We start from the raw sequence: 21,363 nt of genomic DNA, 5'->3' as shown, positions 1-21,363 counted from the left end.
ATGAGAAATTAGAATCCACCACATAACAACTGAGAAATTATTAGCTACAAAAAATAGTGACACAGAATGTAAAATCAAACAGACACCCAGTGCCTGAATGAAATGGTCTTGATTTTCCTTTTAACACTTGTCACGCGGACAGTGATTTGAGTGTGGTTGACTCAGCCTATTTTGTTGTCATTGCTCCAACCAAGTGCTGCTGTTGAAAACTTGCCCTTTTTCTAACTCTTTAGTGTTGCCCCCCTCAAAAAATCTTTTGTCGACAAAACTGAGAAGTCAAAAAGTAGTGAAAGCTTGCTTTATTTTTCCTAAGTAAAAGTGCTGGGATTGATCTAAGGCTACTATGTATTCAAATATTAATTGTTTGCCCCACCCCAAGATCCTTACTGTCCTACAAGCAAATTCTCACGAATTCAAAATGACATTGTGTGAGCCTTACCTCCAAAATTATCCCTGATTGGCTAAAAAGTTGCCTACTGCCTGGGCTAGGCAGAAGAGCAAAAGAGCAAAAGCCAGCTTGTAGGGCTGCGGAAGGACCACAAGGAGGAGAGAGGAAAGAGGAAGAAAGGAGCAGGTCACCCTGGGTTAGGGTACCTACGAGCACATGGCCGAGAGCAACTTGGCCTGGTGGAGCAGAAGCAGCCCAAGTGGAACACATACCATTGTTTATGGGGGTTTTGGATGGGAAGATAGAAGGATGGATGGATAGCTTAGAGCATTGGTATCTGCCCGGCTCCAGTGCTCTAAGGCTTGAATTACATCTAACAGGTCTCTTTGTATTTTATTTATAAAATATTGGGTTAAGGAACAACTGCTGCCATATTAATAATCGGCATTAATGAATATTAATATAATAATTCCTTTAACACATGTATTAATAATATATGAATCGATATTAAGTATTATTAATTCCACAACACCAAAGGACATAGCTTTCCCCTTAGAGCCCAATCTCCATCACTCTTTTTTCAAATGTCATGCGTGTGTACAAACGGCAGGAGTCACGTCTCTCTTTCTACTGTGAGGATCCCAAGGGTCGGACTCAGGTTGTCAGACTTGGTAACAGTGCCCTCCCCTGTAGGGTCATCTTGTCAACCTCTGCTCTCCATTTTAAGTGGACTCCTTGGAAGTATCCATCCACCCTACAAAGGATTCTTGATCCTTTTCTATGTTCCAGGTACATGCAAACAATTGTACTTGAGGTTTGTGCTACAAAAAGGCAGGAATTGTGGTCTGCTGGGAATGAGAGAGATGAATAAGCAAATAACAAGCATGGAAGAATTTAAGTATATGTTCAATGGAAAGGATGGTGGAAGCAACAGAGATTATAGGCAACACCAGGCTCAAGGTCTTTGGATCCTGGAGTGTCTCCAGTGAAGCAATCAAAGAAAAATGGCTTCAGGCATATACTAAAAGGCATTTGACCTCATCGTAAAGGCAATGTGTTATCAGAAAAGCCACTTCCTGGAGACAGCTGACTGGCTTTCATGGATATGATATACAGGTCTCCCGAACAGTACTATTGTCCCTAGTACCGTCCCAGTGATATTTTATTTCTTTGGTTTTTTTCATAATGTGCTTTTCTCTGTACTTTAGGACTAGAACTTGAGGAAACTTTGTGGGACTTTGGGGAAGTCATTTACCAGAAATCATTGTTTCTGAAGAGCAAGCAAACGTGCAGCAGCAGTGGGCATAATTATCGCATTAAATATACACAGTTCTATACTGCTGGCATGCAGACTTGGCCTTCTAAGAACTTCAGGTTGAAGTGTTTTTGTTGTTGCTGCTGTTGTTGTTTTCTTTTTTCTTTTTCCCCTTCACATTACAAAAGGCAAGATGAGGCTGTTTGCTGTTGCCTATCCAGACACCTATTGAAGCCTCTAGCTGTGGAGATGACATTACAGAATGCCAGTGGGGTTGGAAGAGATACATCTATGCCACATATGGATTCCCTAAGGACCACTGTCTGTGAAGAAAGCATGACACATAATCCATCAGGATGAAATTCAGAAATGCTCATGAACACTCACTGTGCCTCCCTTGACGAGTCTCCTAGCTCCTTTAAAAGAGGAGTCTTAGTGGGGGAATTGCCCAGATTAGACCAGCCTGTAGGGACTTGTCTTACTTGTTCATTGATAAGGAGGGCCCATCGCATAGTGGGCTGCACCATTCCCTGGGCAGATCGTCCTAAACTGTGTAAGTAAGAAAGCTAGCTAATCAAGGAAGGGAGAAAATGTATCAGCAAAGAGTGTTTCCCCTGTGGTTTCGGCTTCACATTCCTGCCCTGATTTCCCTCAGTGATAGGCTGTGACCTGGAGTTGTAAGGTGAAATAAACCCTTTCCTCTTCTACGTTCCTTTTAGTCATAGTGTTTTATCACAGCAATTGAGATGAAACCAGAACAATCAGTAAAAGCACAAGATAAACTTAGAATATCTTGTAGAGCTAGAACATCAGGTAGCTCCCAAAGTATGATGGAGATAAATCAGGAGGACACAGAAGCCAATTTGAATAACGTGCTTTTATTAGCCAAATCTGGAATGGTTCAAACATTAAACTGTTTCATGGGGACTGTATCATGGTTCATCAGTTAAGAGCACTTGATGCTCTTGCAGAGTTCCCAGATTCTGTTCCCAGCACCCACTTGTCTGCTCACACCCATTAGTAATGCTGCTTCCAGGGATTCAATGCCATCTTCTAGTCCCTATGGACACTATATAAAATATACATACAGGAAAACACTCGTACACATAAAGTAAAAATGAATAGATCTTAAATATAGATAGATGATAAACAGACAGCTCAACTTTACAGTAGCATCCCAATGAATGTAGATGAAACTATAGGATTAGAAAGTGACTGTTTAATTCTGGCTTCAGTAGCACATACACTAAAATAGGGACAATACAGAGAAGATTAGCATGGCCCCTGCACAAGGATGACATGCAAATTTGTGAAGCGTTCCATACTTAAGGAAGAAAGGAAGAAAGAAAGAAGAGAAAGAAAAAAAATCACCATTTAGTAGCCTTCATGGTAATAATTAAAGCAAGAGACATCAGTGGGTGCTAAATCTAGTGACAAAGTTTGATGAAAATGATTTATTTACATGCTCTCAAGTCCTTCTTTAAAAATAAAAAGAAGTAACTTCATGATGAAAAAAATAATATCTGAAATACCACCTGAGCCAAATAACCAAAATTAACTTTATTGTCCAGCTACTGGGTAGATACAGCCAGTTTAGGAACCACAGCACAGACCCCAAAATAGCACAGAAATCATAGAAGAAATGAAACTCTAGAAACCATAAAGCAGTTCCTGAAAAACACATTGTTTTCCAAGAATCCAAAGGAGCATTAGAGAAGCTCTAGAACAATGGTGCCAATGATGTGTCACATGCCATTGCCCTTCAGACTCTGGTCAATCCCAAGGAAGCCAAAACTCCTAGTCCTTCAGCCACAAGTTCAGTTAACTTGACCAAATTGCCCGCGCCAAACTACAGAAGCTCATTAAATTCCCAGTGCATGGGTGCCTACATCACTGGTGTCTCAGGCTCTGCTGCCTAGTGCCAAGGCCAGGAATCCCAGGGCCCATGAAGACTCTGGTGAGGACAGAAAGACTGGTGTTTTCCTGGGTAGAGGTCAGAGTTGATATCCTTAAGTGGTTGCTATTTGTGTAAATAAACCTGAGCCAGGACCTGTCAAGAAAAAAATGAACAGCACTGATAACAGAACAGATGGAATCCTGTTCCATCTGATAAGCTGCAATAACAACATGAACTCTTTCTGTGAAGTTTCTGTTAAAACACCTCGCTTCAACCAATGAGGAAACATCAGAAACCCAAAGTGAGGCATGGTCTACAAAATCGCTGTTTTAGAAGCCTCAAAGATGTCAGGGTTCTGAGAAACGGGGAAACTGAGGAATGTGGCTGGCTGAATAATGCACTCAGTGGAAGGTCCAGCGGCTTTGCTAGCCTGTTAGACACATTGGTTTGGGGATCATGTGTCACGTGCACTGACCACGCAGTAAAGAATTAAACTGTGGGGAAGAGCTGTGGACTTCACCCTGGAGCGTGTGCGGTCGCTCGGGAGAGCATAGTGAGCTGACTGAGCCTGGTAAGCATTGAGGGCAGGGTTTCCCTTATCTGTCCTTAGAGAGGGTCACCTATGACCCCCAATGGATGACACACTTGGGTGCGTGTGTGCCACTGAGCTAAACATTATATAACTTCCCTCCAGGGTGTCCTGGCCTCTTCCTCTGACCTTCCCTGATGACACTCTCCTTCAGGTCTGTCCCCAGTTCCTATTGCTGAGGCCAGCATAGCCCACAAAGGCCACTGACCTGTCCCTGAATGCTCACACAACAAAATTCTGGTTCCTCTGAGAGACAAAGGGCCATTCTCCAGCTAGCTCCATTGTGCCTTTTCCTTCACTTCATTCTTACCTCCTGTCCCCACTCCACAGCAGCCAAGCTAGACGATGCCACTCCCCGAGGAGGTCTTGCCCTTCTCTCACCTCTCTGCCTTCACCAGATTCTCTTTCATGATGCCCCTTCCTCTTGCCTCTCTCTGGAAAGAACAGTTCAAGTCACCGTCTTGCTTTTTCACTTCGTGTAGCCAGCCTGTCCCTTAGGCACGCTCTGGTTGCTCAGAACCCATCATTTCCTCTCTCACTCCCAAAACCTTTAATTTCTGTAACATGCTCCCTACCAGTCAATGCACAGTGACCAGAAGACAGCCAGAGGGAGGGGTCACACCCTGCTCCGGCCTGCAAACCCAGCACACAGTGTCTGCTGTGGCTAGCCCTCTGTTGTTCCTATCGGTTAGCCTGACGACACTGATAATGGCAACAAGCGTTCCATTTACAGGTTGCTAGTCCCCTGTTAGGTCATTTGTAAATGCATCCATGACTCAGGGTGGGAGAAGGAGTCCACGGAGTCCCCTTCCTCCGGTGAGATGATCTCTTTCATGGCACATGTCTTGAGGGATGGGGGTGAAGGAGTCTGTGAGTAGGAGGGCCTTCTAGCCACAGTGAACTTTGCTCGCTGACGCTCCCGTGGGAGTGTGCAGGGAGCTCTGTCTTAGGTGGAGCTCACGCAGAGGGCGAGTCAGGTGTGGGGCTCTCTAGGAAAGCACTGGGCCAGGGACAGCCCCTGACAGGGACCTGGGCTCTGTGCTCAGCAGGGGAGAGGAGGGGTTACCCGTGTTGCTCTCTCACCTGGGAAACATCAAGTGCTCCTGGTCCTGAAAGAGCAGATAAAGAACAGGAGCAGGAGGGAGAGCACACTGGTTAAAGTGCTCTCTGCTCAAGCCAGACGTGATGGCGCATGCTGGGGCTCATGGAGACATCAGGGAGAGACAGCAGGAGCCCTAGGGCTCACTGGCCAGCCAGCCCAACCAAGTCAGTGAGCTCCCCCGATTCCAGTGAGAATCTACTTCAAAAGACAAGGTGGATTAAGCTTTCAACTCTACAGGAAGAACTACAGGCACCTAAGGAATGCCGAAAGCAGGAGAAATAGTCTTCCCCAGGAAAGAGCACACCAACTGATCTTCCAGTACTGGGTGGTCAGCCCTGAAAACCTTCATACAAATAGCATTATGCAGACTGAGCAAGTTGCAATATATATGTCTGTATATGTATATATACACACAAATACACAGGCACACAAATACAACAAGCAACTAACAAAGAAGGCATGGATTTGAGAGAGAGCAAGAAGGAATATGGAGCAAGAAGGGTTTGGAGAGAAGAAAGGGAAAAGGAAGATTAATTATAATATAATACCAAACAATAAAATAATCAATCCAGGAGTGGTTGGGCACACCTTTAATCCAAGCACCCAGAAGGCAGGGGCAAGTGGATCTCCGTTAGTTCAAAGCCAGGCTGGTCTCCAAAATGAGTTCCAAAGCAGCCAGGACTATGTAGAAGGATCCTGTTTCAAAATAGCCAATATAAGTAATAATAATGGTGATAATGAGGATATAACTAAAATGTAATATTTTTAAAAGTTGATAAAATTTAATTTGTGCTTTTGCTTTTAGGTCCATCAAAAATGTTAAATCTTTTAAGCATTATAGTACGTATTTGTTTTCCAACATCAAAATAAATATCATCATCTAAAAAAACGTGGATGGTTCCGGAGGCAGGACATGCAAGGTTGATCTCTGTCTTCCACGTGCACACACACAATTAAAGAATAAAAGAAGGGCGGAAACTTTGTACATTGCCATTTACCTAACAGACTCACAGTCTCATGTACAAATATGTTTGAAAAAAAATGGAGCATTGCCAACTGACCGAAAGATCATTTGCTCTGCCCTACCGGACGGGAAGAAAAATGTCGGGATGAAAACATGCCAATGAGTGGAGAAATAAAATCACTTGTGTTTAGATTCCTGTCATGCCATCGCTAGCTGCTCCTCCCCGGCAGGGCCCAGCTGGTGCGAGGTGTTGCCTGGTACCTTCGGGGCTGCTTATCTGTCAAAGGGAGTGTTTGGAAAATGCATCTGTCCTCCCCTCTGTTGCCGGCTCCCTCATTCACGGAGCTCTTGCTCGCCTGAAGAGGTCCAAGCTGGGAGAAGGCACATCAGATAATCCAACCTGTCCTGAGCAGGACCCCAACTGCTTACAGCTATACAGCCGTGTTTTGAGAGGTAGACAGCCTGCCATCTTAGGCAGGATGGCAGGCAATTTAGATTGTTTTGTGGCATTGTGTTATTGTTTGGTTGGTTTGCTTTTTTTTTTTTTTTTTTTTTAAGGCAGGGTGTCCTGCAGCTCAAGCCGCAAAACCAAGTACATAAAATAGCCAGGAACACCTGACCCTCCGTCCTCCTGCCTCTACTTCTCAGGTGCTGAAATCACAGGTGTGTGCTCCCTGGTTACTTCTGTCCAGAGCAGAGGCAGGTGGGGTTTCCCTTGGCCTCAGGGAGCAAAGCTTCCCTTTGATGCCATGTCCATCTATCTCAGAGTCATGGCTGCCCTGCACCCCAAGAACTACAGATTGGGGGAGGACAACAGGTCAGTAGGCTGATCTAGGACTCAGAAGGCAACAGGACATGCCACTCCCCTGTTGCTGATAACGACAAGATGACAACAGCCCTTAGCAAAGATTCTTTACACTGCCCATGTCCACTGCCAGGATATGGATATGTCACCTGAGTCAATCCTTTCCCAAATCCTTGGGGACTGGGGCTTGTTACCCTTCTATTTTCAGAGAAGACTTGAATGTGAGATTTCCTAGTCTCCCAGCTATTAAATGGCAAATTCAGTTGCCAAGGCCTGTTGAACCTCCTCTTTTCCCCCACCAAGGGTCTTGGGTCCTTTCATCCCTGACTTTGACTAGACGGTGGACATACATGATGAGGACTCATCAGGTCACATGTATGGTCATCTGGGGTATCTTTATTGTCCTCATGCATTCTTACAGCCCGGTACAACATAACCCCATCCTCCAGAAAGCCTTCCCAGCTGCCCGAGCACCCACTAATCAAACCTCCCATGTCCTCTCTGGGCCTTTAGTATTCAAAGACTAGTCCAAGGCAGAGAAGCCTTGGCACTGTCTGGTGGAGATACCCAACCCTTCTTGAAATACATATGTCCCTTAGTGTGTAAAATACATGCGTGCATACAAGTATATAAAAAATGGAAGCCAACATGTCAGTCCCCAATATCTTCTTCAATTGCTCTTCACTTTCTTTTTATAATATTTTTGTTACTATTGTTGTTTTTGAGACAGGATCTTGGTATGTAATCCTGGCTGGCCTCAAACTCAAGATCTGCTTGCATCTGCCTTCTGAGTGTCGGGATTAAAGGTGTGTGCCACTACCACCCAAATATTTATATTATTTTCAAGTGTGTGTGTGTTGTGTACAGGTGTACCCAGAGGCTATAAGTGTTAGATCCCCTGGAGCTGGAATTACAGGCAGTTCTGAGCCACCCAACACAGATGCTAGAAACCTAACTTGGATCCTCTGCAAGAGCAACTTGGTAACTACTAGGCCATCTCTCCAGCCTCTCCCCACTGTGCTCTGAGACAGAGTCTCCTACTGTGTCTGGAGGTGACTCGTTACACGAGGCTGGTTGGAGAACGAGCTGTGTAGGTGGCGCTGTCCCTGGAAATGCAGGTGCAGGCCCCATGTGCAGCTTTGCACACAGGTTCTGGGAGTCAAACCTTTCAGGTTCCGCCAACAAGCAGTTTACTTCATGAGCCACCTCCGCAGCCTCAAAACGTTTTAACAAGACTCCAGGCGGGACTAGTGCGCCTTGTACTCCGACGTTTGTTTTCCTCCAAAGTCCTTCACTACCAATCCTCTGGTCCTAGAGCATCTGCTTGTAGTTCTTGGACTTTTGGTTGTTTGTTTTCAAGGGAGTGTAAGAGAGAGACTGTTCTCTGCAAATCCCAAGTCTATCCAGTTTTCACACTGACTAGAGCAACAGGAGACCCTCAGCGTGATGGATCCCAGTGCCATGGACAGTGGTATGCTGCCAACCAGGCCTTGATGACTCCAAGCCTCTCAGGTCCCATTTTACCCTGTGTCCCGAAGGCACATACACCAGCCTTTTTTTTTTTTTTTTAATGGTGGGCCTCTGAGTTACAGCCCCAGGAAGATGCCAGGCTTTGATAGTCTTAATGCCAAAAGAGCCCAGTCCCAATTCTGGAATTCTTCCTAGGGCCACCTCCCTGACCCCACAGCTCAGGTGTCCCAAGGGCACTGAAGGCTCGGTGCATTCTTGGCGGTACAGCCCCAGTGAACCGAAGACGGAGGCACCTCCTGCGGGCTCAGGAATTTCAAAGCTCTGTTCATAAAAGACTTTATGGGAATCCTGTGGTCTCTGCCAGGCTGCTGCCTGGTCCCTGCCCTATTGTGCTTCTTCAGAGCTGTTACTACCTCTTAAATAGCTCTCTCTCTCTCTCCTTTTAATCACTTATTTAACATGTGCACCAGCCCTTAAAGAAAAAAAACCAAAACAAAACAACTAGCTATTTGCTCTTTCTCACTTCCTGTGAAAAGGGTGGGGCCCGTGGCTGCTCTTTGGCAGCTGCTATGATTTAGTGTTGGAGTTAGGCCTTCTGCAGGCAGGGGAGTGAATTGTGCTGTCTTTGGAATGCTGGTGTCGGCCATGCCTCAAGAAGGGTTTGCTGATAAAGGAAAGCCCTGGGGAGCGTGTAGTGTGTGAGCACAGGGTAGAGAGTGCAGCTGTAGTGAGAGTGTGGTGTACGGTAAATGATTCGTGTACATGCATGTGTGTGGTGGGGGATGATGCCTTCCACCCTCTCCCTTGCAGAAGGGTCATCTGTGTTTCCGGCTGTCTTCAGCAAGGGCAGGGAATAGCATGTTCCCTCTAATGATTGTCAGCTCCTCTCCCTGCGCGCAGCCCCAGGCTTGTTCTCGCAGGAGATGGACTCTTGGTAGGTACAGTCGGCTTCACGGTACCTGTTCTAGTCCCCTCCGAAGTTCAGTCCCAGGCTCTGAGGATGTGAGTCTGCAGGGTGGGTTTCAAGGCAAGCCCAGAGAAAACAGTATCCACCTTGGTACCATCTCAGATCAAGACAAGGTGAGTGCTGGGCTCAGATGAGCTTCTGCACTACCTCGTGTGTGCAAGGCCTTTGAGCCTTGGGTCAGGTGAGGCATCAGGCCCTTCCCAGAACAAAGTCAAAGAGAACACAGTTATAAAAAGCAGTGTCTTGACAACTGCTCTGAATAAGTACTTCTTTTCCCATTTTGATGGCAGAGGCAGAAACCTAGAGAGGCTAGGAGTATAAATTCTGGACCTTACCAGTCTAGAACCCAAACTCAGTCCTGTCACATACTAAATACAGCATCCTCAACCACTTATTTAACCTCTCTGTACACACACACACACACACACACACACACACACACACACGCACATACACACACACACTTTAAATAAATAAATAAATAAATGTAATTTAAAAGCCATGAAAGAAGAAATACTGTTAGCGGCAGCAAGGAGACACATCCCAGCACACACCCCAGCAACTCAGGAAAAAAAATAGAGAATTCATCAGCTAGTTAGACAGAGTAACCATAGGGAATGTATACTACAATCCTAGTACATGGGTGTAAGCTCAGAGAGTCTGTGCAATAGCTGCCTATGGTTTGCTATTTCATTCTTTCTCTTAAATTAAAATTTCAATTAAGTATTTAGTTGCCTTTATTTATGTCTTATAATACATTTATTTATTTTATAATTTATTTTTTACTTTTGTTTTATGTGCATTAGCGTGAAGGTGTCAGATCCCTTGGAACTGGAGTTACAGGCAGTTGTGAGCTGCCATGTGGGTGCTGGGAATTGAACACAGGTCCTTTGGAAGAGCAGACAGTGCTCTTAACCACTGAGCCATCTCTCCAGCCCCGTACTTATATATTTAGTTAGATGGTTGTGTGTATGCTTGTGAACAGCCATACCACATGTGGAGGTCAGAGGACATCTTGCAGAATGCAGTTCCCTCCTTTCACCCTAAATGTGGGTCTTGGGGATGGAACTCAAATCTACAGGCTTAGCAGCAAGAGCCATTATCTACTGATCCATCTCACCACCCTGATCCTATGGCTTTCGAAGTTACATTCCTCAAAGGATATAAATTACAAGATTTAAAGATCAAGCAAAGCTTAAAGTTTAAAGATTAAGAAAAAATATATAGCTGTTGGCTTAAATATGTTTCTTATTTTAGTTTCCTTTTGTAAGTGACATTGTGAAGTGGTTTTTGTGAAGACTACTGCTTCTGTTCAGGGATGGGAGAAGAGCACACAGCACTCATACAGTAAAGCTCAGGGCCATAAACATTCTCCCCCTAAGCAAGAGCCACTCCCATTGTGTTGTTGTTTTTAACAGACTGGTTTGAGCTACTGTTAGGCAAACATAGATTATCTCTGTAGGTTGTGTCTTAGTTAGGGTTTCTATTGCTGCAATGAGACACTATAACCGAAAGCAACCTGGGGAGGAAAGGATTTGTTTCACTTTGCAGCTCATAACTCCATTAGCAAGGGAAGTCAGGGCAGGAACCCGGAGGCAGGAGTTGATGCAGAGGCCATGGAGGAGTGCTGCTTAATGGCTTGCTCCCTGCAGCTTGCTCAGTCTGCTTGCTTATAGCATACAGGACCACCAGCTTGGGACGGCACCACACAGTAAGCTGGGCCCTCCCACAGCAATCCCTAACCAAGAAAATGCTCTACGGATTGCTTATAGGACAATCTGGTGGTAGCAATTCTCAACTAAGGTTCCCTCTTCCGTCTTCTGGCTCATGTGGAATTGACACAAAACCAGCCAGAACAAGGCAATTTTGGCTTTATCAATTATATTGAAGTTTCCTGACTGTCAGTCAGTAGGATAGGCTGACTGGAACCCAGGCAGAGGGGCTTCATTGCCTTCCTTTCCCTGCATCAACATGACCACACATTTATACCACAACTCCAAACGTAAGCTCACTCTCTGTTGAGAGGCTCAGAATCACATTGGCAATACAGATGTGGTGATTTAGAAGCTGGGGAGACAATCTAGCCCATGCAGACCACAGCCAGACAAGACAAACAAGAGGAAGAGGCAGCCTGTCTCCTCAGGCAAATGATTTCTGTGGTGGTGATGTAAAACAAACAGAAGAATTCAAGAATAGAATAGCATTCCCTTTCACAAACCCTGTTTACTATACTATCACAGATTCGTGTAAACTGCATGTACTTCTTGTACCAAGAAAAGGCTTTCATTAAACAAAAAGAGTACTCCAGTGCTTTAAAGGGAAGGGACTGTTGTCACATAAAACCCATCGCCTAGCAACCAAACAGCGACTCATCACACCTTGTTTCCAGCAGTAGACACACAGCCCCACCCTCTTGCAGGCTTCATTCCTGTTAACTTACAAATACAAAGGAAGATTTTAATAGGTTCTGTGGCTGCTCTTACTGGATTCTAAGGTTTTAGTTTAAAACTCCAACCAGCGTGACATACTGCCAGCTTCTCAGCACGCAGTCACATAGAGCCTCTGGAAAAGCCAGGGCATCCAAGGAGGAAGGACCTTTGGGTTGGATTCCTTTTTCTGTCTTCTTCCTGTTCGCAAAGCCTGTTGGGTGGTGTCACTCTGCTCTTCAGCCTGGGGGAAAGGGTCTTTTCTCTGGCTTCGCAGCTTGCTATGGAAGTGGAATCCCACAGTACAGTGGGATTCTTTTTCTGAGTCAAACCCCATGTCCCTTTCGCTGCCACACTCATCTCATCACCTGGTGTTAAGTCAAAATGAGTAACCCTGTCTCTCCTCCTCCGACTTTATAGGTAACAGAGCCATTGGACACAGTGTTTGCAAGCGAGTTGCTAACCAACATTCTATAGAACAGAGTGTATCCAGCGATGTGAGTCACAGATAAGTTACTTAACCCGTGGACCTCACACTGGGTGTGCCATTTCTGTAGGTTGACTCAGGGCTTAACCCTTCCAAGTCTGGGAAATTCCATTCACCTTCTTTTTCCCCCAAAGTCTCACTCATCTCTGAGTGGCCCTGAGGATATCTGTAGGAGGCAAAAACTGCCAGAGAGGTGGAAGTGCATGGCTTCCTCCCTCAGATGGCTTCAGCTATCAGCAGGGACTCTGATGGAGGGGAGATGCAAATTTTAGTAGTTCAGCAATCATTAAACATTAAAGAGAGTGTGACTTTCAATCTAGCCATGTAGGCAGTTTTAGATTCAAGAAGAGTTCAATATTCCCTGAGATTAAATGAATCATCCACCCATTTATGACCCCTTCACTTTGCTTTCCCATGTGATAGCAAGAGCTCTATCGCTGATATATCCTGTCTTAATTGCCGTGTTTATCATCATCATCATCATCATTGTCATGTGTGTGCACACGTGTGCACGAGAAAGGAGAGAGTTCAGTGTGTGAGGGTGCAAGTGAGCATGCCTGTGTATGAGCGTGCAGAGATGGAGGAAGACATTGGATGCCTTCTTTTATGCTCTTCACCTTATTGCCTTGAGACAAGTACTCCCACTGAACTAGAAGCTAGCCACTTTGGCTAGGTTGTCCAGCCAGCAAGCTTCTGGGATTTGTCTGGGTATACAGGCATGCATAGACATGCCCTGCTTTTTTATGTGGGTGGTAGAATTTGAACTCAGGTCCTCACAATTGCAAAGCGAGTGCTCTTATCCACTGAGCCATCTCCCCACCACTCTTAATGCTTGTTGTTGTTGTTGTTGTTATTGTCAGTTGTTTGTTTGAGACAGGCTGACCTAGATCAAACTCACAGAGCTCTGCCAGCCTGTGCATCCAGAGAGCTGGAGTGAAACCCATGAGCCACCATGTCTGGCACTGTTTTGAAAACAGACGTTGATGTGTGTTTTTCCTTGTTGGCTTCTGAAGTCCCAAGGCCTGAATGTCAGTTGAAGCCTCAGCTGGCTTCCGTCATGACAGCTGTACATACATTCCATCAAAGTATGTGTGACGGTTCTCTCGTGTAGATAGACAGTGGCCTTGGTATGCATTCCCCAGCTTCTTGTCAGGTTCTTCCAATCTCATGTCCCCTTTGTAAGATCAGGTTGTTTGTTCATTTGTTTGACACGGGATTTCTTTGTTTAGTTCTGGCTGTTGTGGAGTTTGCTATGTAGAACAGGCTGGCCAAAAAATTCAGAAAGATCCTCCTGGTTCTTTCTATTGAGCGCTGAGATTAATGTTGGATGCTACTACACTTAGAAAAAAAATTTTTTCTTTTTGGTTGGGCAACACAAAACTCAACCCATAAAGGTTTGGTTGAGCCTTTTCCAGAAGGTGAGTTAAGCTTTGACAAGGAGACTCAGGCGGGATTCTCTGCTCTCTCACTCTCACACTTTCCAGAGTGTGGTGTGAAGGGAGCTAACTAACAGGCACCTTTTGCTATTAACTAGATCCCTCCAATACCCACTGCTGTCCCCAGCATCCATAGCTGCTCCCTAACCCTCTTAATGAGACAAACTGTGCCCCCTAGTACCCAACAGGCGTACATTAAAAGTCCCACTGCCAATTACTTCCAAATGCAACCTGTTTGGAGTCAGGGTCTTTATAGCACTCATCAAGTTTAAAATGAGGTCATGACAGTGACTCAAATTCAGTATGGCTGGTGACACAGAAAGATAATGCTGGACCTGGAGTCACACATAGAGGAAGGGAACGTGAAGACACAGGGGGAAGACGGCCATCTCCAAGGTAAGGAGAGGAGCTTGGGAAAGACCTTTCCCACAGGAAGAGACACTACTGTCCACCTGGACTCCAGAGCAGGAGGAAACAAATCTCTGTTGTTTCAAAGCTAGCTGGCCTGCGGTACTTTACCACAGCAACTCCAGTAAACAACTACATCACACATCCCTCATTTGTTTGAATTCATTTATTCACTATCTATGGTATGCTAGGTCTGAGGAGACAGAGAGAAATAAAATGTATGCCCCACCCTTAGGAAGAAGGAAGAGATACTGATCCTGGGTGCTAGGAAAGTTTCATAGGAATTGAAAACATTGACAGCATCGGTGAACTTGGGCAAGGTCAATATATATTTGAGTGTCATTGTAGAAACAAAAATTTCTTTTTTTTAAGATTTCATTTATTTATTTATTTATTTATTTATTTATTTATTTATTTATTTAATGCATATTAGGGCTCTAAGAGGGCAGTAGAGGATATAGATTGTTGTGAGCCACCATGTGGTTGCTGGGAATTGAACTCAGGACCTCTGGAAGAACAGACAGTGCTCTTAACCACTGAGCCATTTCTCCAGCTCCCCCCTTTTTTTTAATTAAAAAGTATTTAAGTGTTTATTTGGGAGGAGAGGACACACGGGTTTCACAGTACATGTGTGGATACCAGGGGACAGCTTATGGAAAATTGGGTGTCTCGTTCTAACAGGTGGGTCTGTGAGACTGGGCTTGGGTCATTAGACTTGGTGGCAAGCACCTTTACACACTAAACCAGTTAACTGCCCCTAGTAACGACATGTTCACAGAGTTCTATTACTATTATCATCATCATCATTGTCGTCATCATCATCGTTATTGGTTTATCGAGACAGGGTTTATCTGTGTAGTCCTGGCTGTCCTAGAACTCTCTCTATAGACCAGGCCTCAAACTCAATGATCCACTGCTCTCTGCCTATTGGGTTCTGGGATTAAAGGTTTATGCCATCATACCTGCCCAGAGTTGGTTATTTTATGACGGTCTCTCTATGAAAATTAAATTTCTTCTCTCACCATCCAGATGGTTCCTGAAAAGTCTATTACACTTTTAGAGTATCTGTAAGCAAGTTGGCCCTTTCTTTCAGATGGCCAGACCACAGCTGGCTGATGACAAACTACCATGTTACAGGGATGGGCTAAGGATTTTCAAAACCTTGTAAATTCATTAAATACTGAATGGATCTGTTGGAGTTTTGATTCTGTTGCTGCTATAAAACATTATGGCCTTTAAAAGCAACTTAAGAGAGAAAAATGTTTATCCGGCTTACTGCTGGGGACGTACAGTCTATCACTGATGGAAGTCAGGGCAGAAATTCAAGAACAAGCTCAAAGGCAGAAACTAAACACTGCTTGCTGGCTAGGTTTTCCTATGGCAATTAACAGTCAAGAACCCCTTCCCCCATCCCACCTCCCAATACATTTATCCACAGGCCAATCTGATGCAGAAAGTTCTTCAGTTGAGCCTCAGGTGATTGTGAATTTTAGCAAGTTGGCGTTTAAAGCCAACTTCAAACATCACAGGCTCTGAAGGGACTGCAGGACAAAAGTGCACTTTTTTACAAGGCCTGTGATTGACTTCCCAGGTGTTCAGTTTGCCGTGCTTGGATAAGGAAAATTATGGTGTCCAGAGGCCTAGCCCCGGAAAAGTTCACATCTACCACGGCACACACGTAAGTGTAAACAAATACTACAGGCAGCAAGATAAGTAGGTAGGAGCAGAGGAATGTGCAAATGCCATCAACCGCACACAACTAATGAAAATAGAAGGCTTTCACAGCTACCCCAGCTCCCCGCCTTTCAGAGGGGCCTACAGTGGAGGAGGAAATAGAATGAGAGCTAATCTACCCATTGTCCACCAGCAGAATAATGAATTTGATACTGGGCCTTGCTGACCCGTTGAGGAAGATGTGAGCTGGCAGTCACCAAGCGCTGCCGGCTCTGCAGCAAACGGTGCCCCAGGCTTGCCGAGCACTAGCACTTGCCCTTCTTCTGCCCACCAGTGTCTCCCCAGGGTGTAATTCTTCTTTCACTTGATGGGTGTGGTCTTTTGGCATTGAGTTCTCCAGGAGAGATGAGCTGGAGTTCCCGAGGTTATGACTTGGCTGAACCTGCCATGATTTCTAAAACAAAACAAAGAAACAAACAAAAAGTGGTTTTGTGTTGTTGTTTTTTTGTAATGTTTAGAGTTGGTAGGGAAAGAGCATATTAATTTATGTCATGAATTAATAACAACAACAAACTCTCAATTCGAAAAGAAGAAAAGGCTGTGCGGGCGACCTGCAAGTGGGGAACGGAACTCTCTGGTCACAAAGTCCATTTTCTCAGCCACTGTGACTCCTGAGTCAATCATCTCCCAAGTTTCAGAGAAGCCAAACTGTCACTCGTTCACTCATTCCTGGCGCTCGCTGGATGTCTTCTGTTAGGCAGACACTGACTGAGGAATGCAGCAGGCAGGATGCCTGCCTTCAAGGGGCGTGTGTTCCAGAAAACAGCACAGAGCCTGGGTATGTGAGCCAGGTCTGCGCTCTGTGTGTCTGCCAGACCTGAGTGTCCTGAAGGCAGTGGTGGGCGGGCAGGAGCAGCTCAGAAGCTTTCTCATTCAGCTGAATCAGGCCAAGAGCATCCGTTCACCTCAGAGGGAAGAGGAGGGCACTGGCCGATTCCCAGCCCTGGAGTGGCTCATTGCAGCCAAGTTCAACATGAATTCATCAAGACGGAAAAGTTTTAAGTATTTATTTATTTATTTATTTATTTATTTTGCATCTTATACTTTCTAGAATCTGATGTGTGTGTGTGTGTGTGTGTGTGTGTGTGTGTGTCTGTGTGTGTGTGTGTGTGTGTGTGTGTGTTTTGCACGTGTGTGAGTGAGTAGGTGGGCTTGGTAGAGAACAAATTTACATCAACCCAAGGGAATAAAATTTGCTGGGTGGGGCTCTGGGAAGATTTCTTAAAAACAGACAAAATCACTGTGCCTGGGCCATTCACCTGGTGCCCTTCTTCTTCGGGCCCTAAACACAGATATACCAGGGTCATAGCATTTCTCTTATATAAAAATGTTGTGCACGCCTTATGCTTCAACATTTCTGTGATGATTCATTGAAATTTATATACAGGTTACAATTGGCTACAGTGAGCTATAACTAGTTAAGATTTTTTAGAAATTAAAATATAATATTATTTTCCTTTTTCTCCCTCCAATCCCTCCTGTGTTCCCAACTTGCTCTCTTTCAAGTTTGTGGCCTCTGCCTTCTTTTTCTTACACACATATATATTCCTAAATATATAGACATAACGTGTTGGGTTCTATAACATTACTTGTATATTAATGATTTCAGGGCTGATGACTTAGCTTGGTTTTAAAAGTCCTTCCTTCCCGCCTTCCCTCTTGTTTGTTTGAGGCATGATCTCTCACTCTGTAGTCCAGGCCAGCCTGGACTCATGATAATCCTCCTGCTGCAGCCTTCCCAGTACCGTGGTTACAGGTTTGAGGTATCACATCAGGCCCACTTAATTTTCAACTGAGCTTTCTACCATATGGCACTCCTTGGCATCACCAGGCCGACAGCTTCCCAGTTAAAACAAAACAACAGCAAAGCCGGGTCTCTTTGGAAGAGCCAAGGAAAGCCACTCAGTCAGTGTCTGCGCAGCTCTCGTGGACCTTCTCAGCGACCACATCTGAGTCACTTATCCAAAATTAGAGCTGGGGTTCTCTTCACCTCACACAGTCCTTGGACAGAGACTGGCGGGTAGACAAGCTGTCCAAATACTGTTTCAGAAGAGGGAAGGAATGTTGGTCAATGGAAAACAAGAACATCCATGTACAGTCGTGTACTCAAGACCTCTGTGGTTTGACACCGGGTTGACATTTTCTCCTGGTCCCCATTCAGTTGTAAATTCCTTGATGGAAGGGAATTGGGATTATCTGACCACAGTCCCTTGGCTCTCAGCTCTCTGCATGGAGCAACACCTTCCAAGCACTTACCTGGCTCTCTTTGAAGGGCTCTTGAGTTGATACCAGCACACACAACTACTCAAAAGAACCAAGAGATATGCGCTACTTAAAGGCCACTAATTTTCGATTTAAAGCACTTGTAAGGCCCTCCGTTCTCTTCATGGCAGAACGAGTATCTTAAGTGGATCTTAACGTAATCTTATTATCTGTAAATTATAAGGTCTGTCTAGGCTTGTCTATAGTAGCACTCACCAAGCACAGGGTAATTAAATATGCCTATTTTCACACTTAGTGACCGAAAATAGACAGGGGAAATAACAATTAACTTTAGGGAATGATTTCTTTATGTTGAAAAGTGTGCAACACAGAATTTATCATATTAACTGTGCATGCATGCACGTGTGCGTATCGGCACATATGTATGCAAACATGTAGAAGACAGAGGTCAGCCTTGAGTCTCATTCCTCAGGCTCCACCTTCCATTTTCGGATACAGGATTTTTTGCCAAGTGGGCTAGGCTGGTGGCCAGCGATCCCCAAGGGTCCAGCCGCCTCTGCCTCCGCAGGGTTGGGATTGCAAGTGTGCGCCACAACGTGCAGCTTTTAAAAATGAGCCTGGGGAATCAACTCAGCTCCCTGCGTGCAAGGCAAGCACTTTGCCCACCGAGCCATCCACCCAAGCACCGCGCTCTGCCTTCTTATGCGGATCCTGGGATGAAACTCGGGTCCTCAGGGACAAGGCAGGGACTCCTCCAGATGAGCTATCACCCCAGCAGCCTACCTTACCTATTTTTAAGTGTGCATGACAGCAAGATCCAATGATCACGTACTGCTTTGCCACAGATTTGTAGGACTATCCTGCAAAACTGACAGTCATCACTGATCAATTCCTTTCTCCTGCCCACTCCCAGCTCCTGTAGACCACCAATCAATCATGTAGAGTTTCATTATGTCAGATACTGAAGTGGATTGCAAAGTATCAGAATTTCTTTACTTTTTATGACTGAAGAATATTCTCTCTCTCCACATTCACTTTATCCATTTAGGTGTTAGAAGGCATTTTTATCATCTCTACCTATTGTTAATATGGTGTATTTGTTATTTTTCTATTGCTGTGATAAAACACCATGACCAAGGCAGCTTCTATTTATTTATTTGAGCTTATGGTTCCAAAGGGTTAAGAGTCTGTCATGGCAGGGAAGCATGGTAACAAGCAGCAGGAATGGTGGCTGGAATAGAAACTGAGGGCTCACAGCTTGAACTGTAGGCAGGAAGCAGAGAGCAAACCAGGGGTAGTTGAGGCTTTTTATTCTCAAAGCCCACCCCTCTTGACATACATCTTTCAACAAGACCACACTTCCTAAGCCTTTGTCTTAGTCAGTGTTCTGTTGCTAAGAAGAGACACTGTGACCACAGCAGCTCTTATAAGAGAAAGCATTCAAAGCTTAGCTTACAGATTCAGAGGTTCAGTCCATTATCATCATGGTGAGGAAAAAAATGGTGTGCAGGCAGATGAGGTGTTGGAGAAGTAGCTGAGAGTTCTACATCTAGATCCAACGGAGATGGCAGGCAGAGAAAGGGAGACAGACTGGGCCTGGCTTGAGCATTTGAAACTTCAGAGCCCACTCCCAGTGACATACTTTCTCTATCAAGACCACACCTACTCCAACTAGGCCACACCTCCTAATCCTTCTCAAGTAGTGCCACTCTCTGATGACCAAGCATTCAAAGACTATGGAGGCCATTTTTATGCAAACTACCATAGCCTTCCTAAACAGTACTACCAACTAGGTACCAAGTATTCGGATGCCCAAGACCATGAGCATTCAGATCAAAACACATGAGGATTATAGAAAATGTTTTATGGCAGACTATCTGGTGGCGGGGGAGGGGGGGCAGTGTTTATGGGGAGATACATATTGCGAAGATCAGAGAACAACTTGTGAGAATTGGTTCTTTTCTTCTACTGTATGAGTTCCAGGGATCAAACCCAATTTATTAGGCTTGGGAGCAAAGAGCTTCAGCCACTGGGCCATCTCACCAGCCCACGATCTATATTTAACTGAGAGCTACTTAACTTCAGTCACATATAAAAGCTCTATCCCTGTCTCTCCCCACTGCTGTCCACATCAAAAATTATATATTCTCGTATTTTTGTACTTATTAGCACACCTTAACGTAGTTTTTTTTAATGTTTTAACTTTTTTATTTTTGACTACCACAAAAATTTATTTAGCAAAAAGTTTCATACGAAAATGTACACAAGCTAATTCTACATCACAGTCAAACAGGCCCCTTGGGGAGGGAGGTGCCTCCTGTGCTGTTAGCTGTTGTTCGCTCTTTCCGAAGCTTCTAACGTGATGATGTGGTTTCCTCTTATGACTACCATTCCAATGTTCTTCTGCTGCCCATCAGTTGCCATCTCCATTCAGTCAGAGTCACAAGATTCCTAAATGGGATCAAAGTCCCCACAGTAGCCTATGTTCACGCTGACCACCATTTAATTTCAATGATAAGTTGCTTGTCCGTACATTTCTTCAGCTCAGGAGAGTGGACCTTGCTCATGGGACTCCTCAGTGAGCTGAGCTTGGCAGTGGCAAATAATATTTTAACTTTTAAATTCTATACTAGAACAAAAAACAGTTTGCACGCCATCATTTTGGTATTACAGTGTTTGGTATCTGTCTATAGTATTTATCCTTACCAGAGAGTTTCATAACTCAAAGGCTTCCCCATTGCTCTTCCAGTGGGTGTGTGTTTGTTTTTGTTTTATTTGTTTGTTTTTTGATACAGTGTTTCTCTGTGTATCCCTGGCTGTTCTGATACTCACTTTGTAGATCAGGCTGTCCACCTCAGAGATCCGACTGCCTCTCTATCCCAAGTGATGGAATTAAAGGTGTGCACCATTATGCCCAGCTTCAGTTATTTCTTTTACAAGAGAAGAATTTTCTATTGACTTTTGTGGTACTCAGAATCCCAGTATTTGGTGATGGGGATGAAGGATGGGGATGGGATTAGGGTGGAAGGATGGTGGGGTACTCTTAATTGATGCTGTTATCAACGTCACAAGCGTATAATCTTTTCCTTCAGGGTGCACCATGGAGGCTCTTGCTGGATTTTTTTTTTCCAGAACTTGAGGTCACACAAACCTAGTCTCTAAATTTAGCAGAGACAAATTCCAGCCTTTGTGTATTCAAGTCACAGGAGCTC

The 21,363-nt window shown here is 44.7% G+C and overlaps 1 non-coding gene and 1 pseudogene across 1 annotated transcript; one reads left to right on the top strand and one right to left on the bottom strand.

The window, feature by feature from the left end:
• The first annotated feature begins 2,869 nt into the window (after nucleotides 1–2,869).
• Nucleotides 2,870–2,972, top strand: LOC129683469 (U6 spliceosomal RNA). Its single transcript, XR_008721154.1, has one exon. It is a non-coding gene; the product is annotated as a U6 spliceosomal RNA (small nuclear RNA).
• A 17,504-nt stretch (nucleotides 2,973–20,476) lies between these two features.
• Nucleotides 20,477–20,718, bottom strand: LOC129683237 (small nuclear ribonucleoprotein G-like; annotated as a pseudogene).
• Nucleotides 20,719–21,363: the final 645 nt, after the last annotated feature.

The sequence above is a fragment of the Psammomys obesus genome, unplaced genomic scaffold (genome assembly GCF_907164565.1).
Source record: "Psammomys obesus unplaced genomic scaffold, mPsaObe1.curated_primary_1811, whole genome shotgun sequence".
NCBI lineage: Eukaryota > Metazoa > Chordata > Mammalia > Rodentia > Muridae > Psammomys > Psammomys obesus.
This window is presented reverse-complemented; position numbering and strand designations above follow the sequence as displayed.